Here is an 11,560-nt window from a genome sequence, read left to right as displayed (position 1 = left end):
TAAACCTTTTTTTTCTTTCCTTTTTTCTGGACCCTGTCTGTTGGGATTGAAATTCCATTTTTAAAAATATATATGCAAATAATTGGCAACGGGTTGGTGTGACGGTGGTGGTTGTTTTTTACTTTTCAGCTATTCCCTGGAAAAGGGAAATCCAGATTAAATTGGGGAGGGGAGAGATTTGTGAACTGGCGTATTATTGATGCTGCCAACATCATGTAGAAGCTGCAAAAATCTTGCATCCACAAGAGTGCAATAAACACGCTTTTAGAAGCACCCTCCTTGCTCTCTTTCCCTCGAATGAAAACGCTGAGCATGGAAAAAGTCGCCTCTCCCAAGTGTGGAAAATTTCAGCCCCGTGGCCAAATTTTGTGGAAAGTTACAGGCAGCTTTGATGACTGCTCAGTTATAAAGAGACCTGTTGTGCAACTGCCTGGCTACTAAGTTTTATTTCTGGTAAATCCAGGTTGTAGGATATGCTTTCTCTCCAGCATTCAAAAAGTCAAGAACAGCAGCTGTCTTTCCACTTAATCCTCAACACACCGCTACGTATCTATGTCATAAAGTTGTAACAACACTGCCTTTGACAACCTGGTGCCCTCCAGGTGGCTTGCACTACAATTCCCATCAGCCCAAGTGCTGGCAATTCTCCCCACCTCTCTCCCCTATTGGGCAAGAGAGGTCCTCAGAGCAAAGCAGCTGGGAAATTCTGTTTTAATGCACACACATACAAACATCATGGGTCCCTGTGGAATAAAGGAAGGAGTCCAGCAACCAACCGGAGCAAATAGCTGTAGACCAAAGTTTATTGCGCAACAGGTTCAAAGAGGAATTTTGAACCCCGAGGATGGGGTGACAAGGACTTTTAAAACTTTCCCACCATATCCCAGAATACAGTTCGTACAGCATCATTGATACATCATTGCTACATCACTGATATGTCACAAAAGGGGAAGGGTAGACAGGGGTTCCACTAGTTTAACCTTGGCAAACATGTCCAGACAAGTCCTTGGTACAAGATTAGCATAAGCAGACATGTCAGGGCAAGACCCAGGTATAAGATTAGCATAGGCAAACACCTCTGAAGTCCCACCACCCAAAGTACAATAGAACTTCCTTTGCATGTCTGGACCCTTTGGCAAGTCTGGTGATGGGATCAGGCTTTCCTTGGCCAACAACCAGCTCAGCAATTGTCACCTCTGAGCACTTCCTGGGGTAGGAGGTTTGCTCAGCTTAACAGACACTTGCCAGACTGTATTTGAAAAGGGAGGTGTAAGCCCCTACAGTCCAAAGACAATTGGAAAGCTTTCCCCATTTCCTTCCTCCTTGCAGAGAAATATTTGAGGTCAATTTGGGAGAGTCAAAATGGCTTCAGGATTGCTCTCCTGTACTATTTCAGACACGTGGTTTAAATACTTATGTATGTGTTTGCCTTGTACATTTATGAATATTTATTCTGTATTTGAGACCTTAGAATTCTTATAACAGTGGTATGGAGGGTTCTGTTCTGTTCTGTTTCTATTATATATTTTGTGTTATTATCTTGTATTTTTATGCTGTGAACTGCCCTGCGATCTGTGGATGAAGGACGGTGTAATATTTATTTATTTATTTAATCAATCAATCAATCAATCAATAATCAAGGACCCCTTGGGCTTTCCTCAGAGCAAGACAGGAGCAAGTCAAAGCCTCATGAGATTGGCGGATGATGGCCAGCAGCAGCAGCAGAGCAAGAGGATCAAGCAGTAAGAGAGCTGTGGGGGGAGCCATTTACCACATACACCCCATGTATGCCATCTGCCTAAGGCAATTAACTCAGCTTGATGGGAGTTGGAATCATAGAATCAAAGTCTTTTCAAAGGGAGGGACCACGAGCGTCATCTAGTCCAACCCCTTGCAATGCAGGAATCTTTTGTGCAACACAAGACTTGAACCCACGACTGAGACTAAGAGTCCTGTGTTCCACCAACTGAACTATGTGTCCAACAACATTTGGAGGGCAACAGATCCCCCCCCCCAATCCTTGCAACAGAGCACAGAGTATTCTATAATTTGCAGTCAGCTCCTAGTGGATTGAAGGCTGCAAATTGCATGCACAGTTGTCTGAATAATTCTTGCTATAGATTTGGGGGAGACCCCCCCAAACCACACCCTCCAAATGTCCATATTTTCCTGGGACAGTCCTGGATTTACAGAAGCTGGCCCAGTTTCTGATTTGATCCTGAAATGTCCCACTTTTCCTTAGGACGTCCCTATTTTCATTGGAGAAATATTGGAGGGCATGGTGTTATGAGACCCCTGAGCTGATAAAATAAGTAACTATACAACCTTTAGAAGATATCTGAAAGCAGCAATGTATAGGGAAGTTTTAAAATGTTTGTTGTGGTTGGGGCAGCTCAGTCAGATGGGTGGAATATACGGTACATAATAAAATTGTTGTTGTTGTTGTTGTATAGGACGTCCCTATTTTTATCAGAGAAATGTTGGAGGGTATGCTAAACCCTAGAAATTAATGCTAGGATTTTGATTATTTGGGGTGTGAAAGGAGAAATGCAAGCTGCAGAGGAATTCCTGGGCTAGCCTATGAAAAAAGGACCTGGCTAAGCTAGGGCCATCAAGAAACAATACAGGGCCATTGAGGACCATTGGCAATGTGAGAAGTCCCTGCTTGCCCTGAAGTGTGAACAGAGACTGGGGGGGGGGGTTGGAAGGCTGCCTGGATAACAGGGTGTGAGGTGACAGGAAAAGAGAGTTTTCAGCAAGGTGTTCTGCAGGGAAGAAGAAAGGAGAAGACAGACTGAGATCCATCTTGGGCAGGCTGGCCGCTTGCTGCCTGGGAGAAAGGCCTCGGACTCCAGGGCTGTAGTGAGGTTCAAGCCCCTCTTGAAATAACCATGTTGTAAGATCTGGACTCCCTCCATGTGGCCCAGTTGTGTAAATAGGTGAATAAACCATATTTCTTCAAGCTGTGACAGTCTCCATTGTGTCTCAATCCTCCGAAGGAACACAGACCCTGGGTGAGGGCCTGGAACCCCCTGAGATCTTGCTATTGCTCGGCAGAGAGTGGGTTGGCACCTAAGTTTTGTAACTTTTTTATCATCGTTATTAAAGGCACTCTCACTCACCGGGAGATCCATGCCTTCTACCTAGAGGGGTTCAGGCAAAGCTGGGGACTTCAGGTCAGACCTGGAGACCTGGCAACCCTTTCAAGAATGTCCTTTGTTTGCATGGATAAAGGACAGAGGAGCATGTGAATTCGTATGGACACTACTCTAGTGTACAAAGGACGAATTTCCATCCAGTGCTGCGCCCACTCTTGCCTCCATCTCCACCTGCCATGAGGCCCCTGGAAGACTCTCCAGAAGGAAAGGTGGCCCTCGGTCTGAAAAATATCCCCTATCCTTATTTTGCAATTTTCTTCTGAACCGACTTCTTTTTCCTAATCCCTGCCACTCATTAATCATCTGGAGCCAGGGGGTTAAGCCAAAGTGGGTTACTTATTGATTTTGCACCTTTGTGTCGCCTTATCCCCTTGTCTATGATCAACCAGTTGCATTCTGACTGATGCCACCACCAGAACATTATTCATGCCCCTTAAGGAAGCAATTTCCAGAGGGGTCACTGCATTAGACTGCTGCAGCAAAAGCAACCCTCCAAAAGCATTGGGATTTCCTTGAAGACAGACACTTTTATTATAGCATAAGCTTTCCCGGACTCGACAAGCTGCGCTCATGCTCCCATTCATTGGGCACCCCCTGAGTTTCCAGTGCTGAGGTTTTAATCTGTGTTCACATGGATAGCTCAGTTGGTGCTGACAACAGCAAGGTTGCAAGTTTGATCCCCATATGGGATATTTGTATTGCAGGGGGTTGGACTAGACCAGGGGTAGGCAACCTAAGGCCCGTGGGCCGGATGCGGCCCAATCGCCTTCTCAGTCCGGCCCATGGACAGTCCAGGAATTAGTGTGTTTTTACAGGATAGAATGTGTCCTTTTATTTAAAATGCATCTCTGGGTTATTTGTGGGGCCTGCCTGGTGTTTTTACATGAGCAGAATGTGTACTTTTATTTAAAATGCATCTCTGGGTTATTTGTGGGGCATAGGAATTTGTTCATTCCCCCCCCAAAAAAATATAGTCCGGCCCACCACATGGTTTGAAGGATGGTGGACCTGCCCACGGCTGAAAAAGGTTGCTGACCCCTGGACTAGACAATTCTTAGGGTCCCTTCCAACTCTACAATTCTTTGATTCTATGACATCCTCCAAGGGCAAATCCTGCGCTTGGTTAGAAAACACTCGTGTCTGGTGGGATGCCTCTCAAACCAGGTTCGCACCTTCACAGGAAAGTGGAACCCAAATGGATTCAGACCCTCCAAGTGTCCTTATTTTCCAGACACAGTCCTGGATTTACAGATGCTGTCCTGGTTTCTTATTTGATCCCAGAATGTCCTGCTTTTCCTTAGGACATCCCTATTTTCATTGCAGAAATGTTGAAGGGTATGCCCTGTGGGGAAAGGTTGCAAGTTTAGAGAATAGGCTGAAGTTAGACATATCCATCATTTTCAACAGGTCTCTATAGGGGGCCTATTGTTGGATAAAACCCATACTAACTGGGGGTGCATGGAATGGAAATGATTGGGTGATTTAACAGGAGCATTAAAAGGGGAAAGAGACTTGTCCCTTAGAAACCAGTTGGACCACGTGCAAAATACCACAAGTAACTGGATAAGACTACTATACAAGATAAGACTGCAATCCAAAGGGTAACTGGAGCCCCAAAGTACGCAAGATAAGACTGTGATCCAATCATGACACGTGTGTCCCGTTTGACAATGCTGTCTTTCTCCTTACCCTTTGCTAATCTAACACCTCTGTGGGGAAACAAGAGCAGAAGCAGCCCTGATTATATCAGAACTGAATAGAGAGGAATTTGCTGACACGTTTTCGATTCAGCATTTCTACCCCAGAACCTCCCTTTGAAGTCTTTGTGCTGAGGCACTCCCACTTTTGAGGTTGCAGAGGTTGTCATAGCAAATGTCATCATTTCCCCCTCTGCTCTTGTTAAGTTCCCTTTTTGTGTGTGTGCATGCTCTTAAAAAAACCTGAAACATAATACTTGAGAAATTGAGTCCACCACAAGTTTTTATTCAAAAACCTAAGATGAGCCCTGCAGGATCAGGCCCATCGAGTCCAGCATCCTTTTCTCACAGTGGCCAACTAGATGCCCATAGGAACCCCGTAAGGCGTAAGCAGGATCCAAGGGCAAGAGTTATTTTGGGGTACCACCTTTGTTCTGGCAAAATACAGGACAGGGCAGGGGGTTGCGGTGCAATTTATTTCCTCACCTGGTGCTGAAATGACTTCAAAGCAATCCATTACAATCTATTGCAGCCTAAGATGGCCCCTCTGGAATTTCACACAGACACACGAATTTGCAAATTTGTCTGTGCTTTGCTGCCTAGAGCTTAAATGCATGACCTCTCACACACATACAGCAATATACATTCCTCCCATCAGATGTCAAGGAAATAAACAACTATCTGACTTTCGAAGGCACCTGAAGGCAGTTTTGTTTAGGGAAGTTTTTAATGTTTGATGTTTTATTGTATTTTTAATATTTTGTTGGAAGTCGCCCAGAGTGGCTGGGGAAAACCAGCCAGATAGGCAGGGTATAAATTATAAATTATTATTATTATTATGCAAGCAACTGTCATTCAGAAGCTTCGCTGTCTCCAACCATGGAAGAAGCAGAGTGTAACCTTTATGGCTAGTAGTCATTGATAGCTTTCATGAATTTGTCTTATCCACTTAAAAAACAAACAAGCCACGTTTTTATTAAATATTTTCTTGTGCTACAAAACAAACAGATGAATGGGAGAATGTACATCTTTCATCTCCACTTTCAGTGAGATACACTTTTGTCATGGACCTTCTTCCTATGCCTGGCTTAAGTTGTGTCATGTTCAGAGAAGGCAAATGGGCAAATGGGACTCTGCCCTGCCTGCCTGCCTACTTAACAGCCAGCCCAGGGGGTGGGCCTGTCTATCCGTTTCCTCCTCCTCAGGGTTGCCCCTGTAGAACTCAGCAGGGCCAAGGATGGGGACAAGGCAAGGAGGAGTTGCTTTGGCCTGCCATTGGGCTCTGGCGCCACCTGCTGTTGGGCTCCCTGCTTTCTGTCCCTCAAGATTTCCAGGATTCTTTAAGATCAGTATTGTCCTCATCAGGCTTAAGTAAAGAAAAAGAAAAAGTCCTTTAGCAGCTATGACTGTGAGCACGAGAAGATGTTTCCAGGAGTTAGGAAAAGCTAAACTTAAGAATGTTGCGCTTCCTAATGAGCACCTTCTTTAAATAAGTAGCTGAAAGCTTCTGAAAAACAATTGTTTTCATTAAAGGCTAATGGTTCCTGGGTGCTAATGCAATGCCCAGACATGTGAGAATGGCAAGAGGGTTCTCGATGGCTTGTTGTTGTTGTTGTTTATGGATATAATTGCTTTTTTTTTTGCATTCATTCCTTCAAAACCACATCTGGGAACGCTGGCGACCACACCTCAAGAGAAAGACCGAGTGTTGGAACTTTCAGGACAGACAAAATAAAAGGACTCCTTCGCACAGCACATAGGTGAACTGTGTGAAACTCGCTCCCACGAGAGATAGCGATGGGCGACAACTTGAATGGCTTTAAAAGGTGGTTAGGCAGATTCATGAAGGAGGCTGTCAGTGGTTACCAGCTGCTGTGGCTACATTCTGACTCCACCATCAGGAACCACAGGAGGGGAGCGTGCTATCTATCTGTCTATCTATTGCATTTATATTCTACCTTTTTCTCAATGGAGCTCAAGGTGGTTTACATAATTCTCCTCCTCCTCATTTAATCCCCACAACCCCCCTGTGAGGTAGGTTAGGCTGAGAGTGAGTGACTTGGCCCAATGTTGCTCAGTGAGCTTCATGGCCGAGTGGGGATTCAATCCTGGGTCTCCCAGGTCCTAGTCCAACACTCTAACCACTGCACCACCTTGACCGTCAAGTTCCTACTGTGAGAACAAAAAGCCTGGCAGCAGATCTAACACCTTCCCTTTCCAGCTAGGGCTGGGTGAATCCAATGCTGTGGATTCTCTCACTTTCCCATTTTCCTAATCTTAAAGCTGAGTTCCCCACATTTCCGCATCAGTTTGCAATTTTTCTTCAATGGCCTCGTGAAAATTCACCAGCATTTTTGGGCACAACTCTCCTAACAGACACATTTTTGCATGCAATTTCCCCGGACATGATGCAACTCGCAGGATTTCCCTCTAATACGTCTCCTTTTATGCACATGACACACCACAAGCTCTGCAGGCCTGGACTGACGCTAAATTACTTCTTTTTTATTTGCCCTATACTTTCTCTCTTGCTGGGCTCTGCAGAGGCAAGATGCCTCCTTCCTGTTCCAACCTGTCTGCTGGCATCACTGCAAAGCTTCTCCAAGTGCTGCTAACCCTCATCATCCAAACTCTGCCAGGTGAGAGAATGCTTTCTCCTCAACTGTCAGTGGTACGGAAAGTGGGTCTTGTGACAAGGACAGCTTTTGGCCAAGGTGCATCTTCCACTGAGGAAGTCATCGCAAATTTCGATGGAATCTGCCTGGTGTCAGGGAATGGTCTGAAGACAAGGACCGGGGAATGCATTCTTTGGCAGACCAGCCTCTCTCCAATGGAGAGCTGGAGAGGGAAGAGTCGCTCCTCTTGTTCACAGCGTGTTCAGAAGCAGAGAGACAGAAGCTAAACAGCTTAGAGAGGAGTTATCCAGTTTCAAGATAATGACAACAGAACCAGAAGGGAGGGGGCAGAAAAAAGCACTGATTACAACAATCAAAACTTTGAATTTATCTAAATGCTGCCAATGTTTTCAAGTGTACACAATTCCCCCCCATATATTCAACAGACATTTCCCAATCTTCTCTAAACGTATGTTCTTCTTGTTCTTATTCTGTATGTTAAGTCCGCAAGCTGCTTGCAATTTCTTCATCTCAAGACTCAACAGACGATATCCTCCAAACGCCATTTTTGGATGTCTATCTAGCATACAGCCCTTAAATAGTTTAGTCTTTGGAAGAAGATAATAATTGTAATGTCTTTTGGCTTCTTTTGTACCACTGTACAGCAAATCTAGGGACGCGGGTGGTGCTGTGGGTTAAACCACAGAGCCTAGGACTTGGCAATCAGAAGGTCGGCGGTTTGAATCCCCACGACGGGGTGAGCTCCTGTTGCTCAGTCCCTGCTCCTGCCAACCTAGCAGTTTGAAAGCACATCAAAGTGCAAGTAGATATATAGGTACCGCTCCTGCGGGAAGGTAAACGGCGTTTCCGTGCGCTGCTCTGGTTCTCCAGAAGCGGCTTGGTCATGCTGGCCACATGATCCGGAAGCTGTACACCGGCTCCCTTGGCCAATAAAGCAAGATGAGTGCCGCAACCCCAGAGTCATCCGCAACTGGACCTAACGGTCAGGGGTCCCTTTACCTTTACCTATACAGCAAATCTAGCTGCACCACAATGCTAAACTGCTAGTAGGGAGCAGGTTTTGGCTCTGCAATGCATCACCAAAGCTGCAGTCAGTATTGCTGGTGTGATAGATTTGCTTCTTGCTTTCACCCTTGGTGCGAGTTTTGGAGGAACTGGGTTGCCGATTACCACCAGGAATTTCTTCTCATTAGATCACGGTTAAGTCCTGAAGTGATGGCTTCTTCAAGGTTTTGAGCTCAGTGACCCTGGCTTCCTGCCTAAGGCTTGTCCTTGAACAGCAGACAGAATTGCATTCATCTCCCAAGTAACCTTCCAAACAACCGTAGACTGATAACTGACCTCCCAAATGTTATGTACTAACATATGTAGTGAGTTACTTACTTCAAGCTTACATACCGGGCTAAATTCAAGGTCCTGGTTTTGGTGTATGAAAGCCCAATACAACTTGGGACCAGGAGACCTGAAAGATCCTCTCACCCCGTATATACCCGATGCATAATTTTATAAACTTCTGCAATGTCACCTCTCACTAGCCTTTTCTCCAAATTATAAAGCCAATAATGCATGAGACCAATGGTAATGTTTTTTGAGGGGCTTCAGAATGCAGGTCCAAACCTCAAAGATCACTTCATCCAAAACCCATGCCCCTTAACTTTGAAAGCTAGCATCACACAAGGCATCTGGGTCAAGCAGAAAAAAATGGATGGGCAAATCCCTTCAATGATTTACCCATTTGCCACATTACATCTTGATCTCCAGCTTCACATTAACCAGCCATCCTCACGTCGAGTTTTGTTGACCAGAGAACAGTCTTTTCAAAGGAGGAACCAACACAGAAGTAGTTCTTACTGCTGGGATTTTCCACCACGGATTTTGCTCTTAACACAAGACGTCGGGGACCTCCAGATGTTGTTGGACTACAACTCCCATCATCCCTGACCGTCGGGCCATGCAAGCTGCAGCTGATGGGAATTGGAGTCCAACATCTGGAGCAGGGGTGGCGAACTGCAGGCCTAATTAGCCTTGACAGACTCACAAGGTCATGGTCACCTATCCTACACCACCTGGTGTCAAGGTAAAAACTTGGCACAGCTGACAGGCTTGTTTGTAGGCATTGCTGTTCATCTGATGGGCAGTGCCTTGACAGTGCAGCATGAGGTAGTGTTATGAGAGGGGCTTCTGAAAACACCTCGCCCAGCATTTTGAAAGAGGACATCAGAAGAGCTTGCTGGGTCCAGTCAATGGCCCATCTAGTCCAGCATCCTCTTCTCCCAATGGCCAACTAGATGCCCCAGTGGGAAACCAAAAAGCAGGACCTGAGCACAAGAGCACTTGCCCCTCCTGTGACTGCCAGCAGCTGGCATTCAGAAGCACTATTGCCTCTCACCACGGATACAGAGCACAGCCATCAGGACTAGTAGCCATCACTATCCCTCTCCTCCATGGATTTGTCCAATCCTCTTTGAAAGCCCTCCAAGTTGGTAGGCATCCCTATCAGGAGCTCGTCCTACACTCGAGTAGGACCCTGGCAGAGACATTTGTCCCACAGTAACACAACATCCTGTCTCCGTCTTTGTGGAGTCAAAATATACACCGTTATGTGAAAGACAAAAATCCCATGACTGCAATCACGGAGCAGGAATTCTAACAATCCCTGCCTCCTGGGGAAGCGAGTTCCACAGTATATATATGAAGAAGTCCTTTCTTTCGCCTGTCCTGAATCTTGCAACATTCATCTTCATTGGATGGCCACAAGTTTTAGTGTTAAGAGAGAGAGAAACTTTTTTCACTATCAACCCCACCCAGGGTGTGTGGAGGTAGAAAAGAGGTTTCTCTACCCAGATTCTACAGGGGCACAGGTTTTCCCTCCAAACCCTAACTAAAGAGTTTACTGAGAATACAAGGCAGGGGAAACCAAGGAGGGATTTGTGCAAAACCCTTTGCTTTTTTCTTCATCTGTCGAGGCTCTGCAAAAACACTCAAGATTTTGCTTGCTGCCTTGCAAAGGGCTTTCAACCAATCTAGCAAGTGGAGATGTTGCAGCGTGAAGAACTACGTGAGGAACACACCCAGTCTCAAGAGTCTGTTAGCTCTACAAATGATTCCTGGTGCAGGAGTCAGAAAACATTAAAAAAACACAGACACACACAAACCAACAGAAAGCTGGTTGAGGGTGGGAAAATGATCTACTAGCAAGAAATACATGTGAGTTACAGAATAGCCTATACATGTATTTAGCCAGATTCCAGGGAAAGCAGACTAAGAACTCCACCACCATCCTTTCACTCACTTCCTTAGCAGAATGGCACTTTTGACGCCCCACTGCTCTGGATTAAGGATTAAAATGCGAGTGGAATTTGGCAGACAAAGAGAAAGCAGCCCCTTTCTACCTAAACACGTCACTGGAGCGTCAAAACAGATCAAAGGTGATGGGACAGAGCTTAATTTTCCCCCAAAAGTCCCATGCTCGGTCTAGACTCCAACCCAAGGTCACGTTAACATGGATGCCATAAAACGAGTAACCTGCTTTCCAATGATGACCGCTAAGTCAACAAGCAGTATACATAGATCAGGGGTCAGCAAACTTTTTCAGCAGGGGGCCAGTCCACTGTCCCTCAGACCTTGTGAGGGACCTATGCCCCACAAATAACCCAGAGATGCATTTTAAATAAAAGCACACATTCTACTCATATAAAAACACCAGGCAGGCCCCACAAACAATCCAGAGATGCATTTTAAATAAATGCACACATTCTACTCATGTAAAAACACACTGATTCCTGGACTGTCAGCAGGTTGGATTTAGAAGGCAATTGGCCCGGATCCGGCCCCCGGGCCTTAGTTTGCCTACCATGACATAGATGCTTAGGAAAGCAACACACAGGGTGGGCTTTTCTGCAGCAAAGGCCATTGAGGAGAAAATCAGAATGGAATTTATAGAAGTGGCTGCAGGCTCAGCTGCCAAAGACACTCACAAAGACTACTTGCCAGGCAGCTACCAAATACTCACTTCTTTAACCGCCCCCGCCCCCCCATACTCAACAGAAAGCCACTCAGACAATGCAGA

This window comes from Podarcis raffonei, chromosome 16 (assembly GCF_027172205.1).
Source record: "Podarcis raffonei isolate rPodRaf1 chromosome 16, rPodRaf1.pri, whole genome shotgun sequence".
Taxonomy (NCBI): Eukaryota; Metazoa; Chordata; class Lepidosauria; order Squamata; family Lacertidae; genus Podarcis; species Podarcis raffonei.
The sequence above is the reverse complement of the archived record's forward strand: the minus strand, read 5'-3'. Positions refer to the sequence as shown.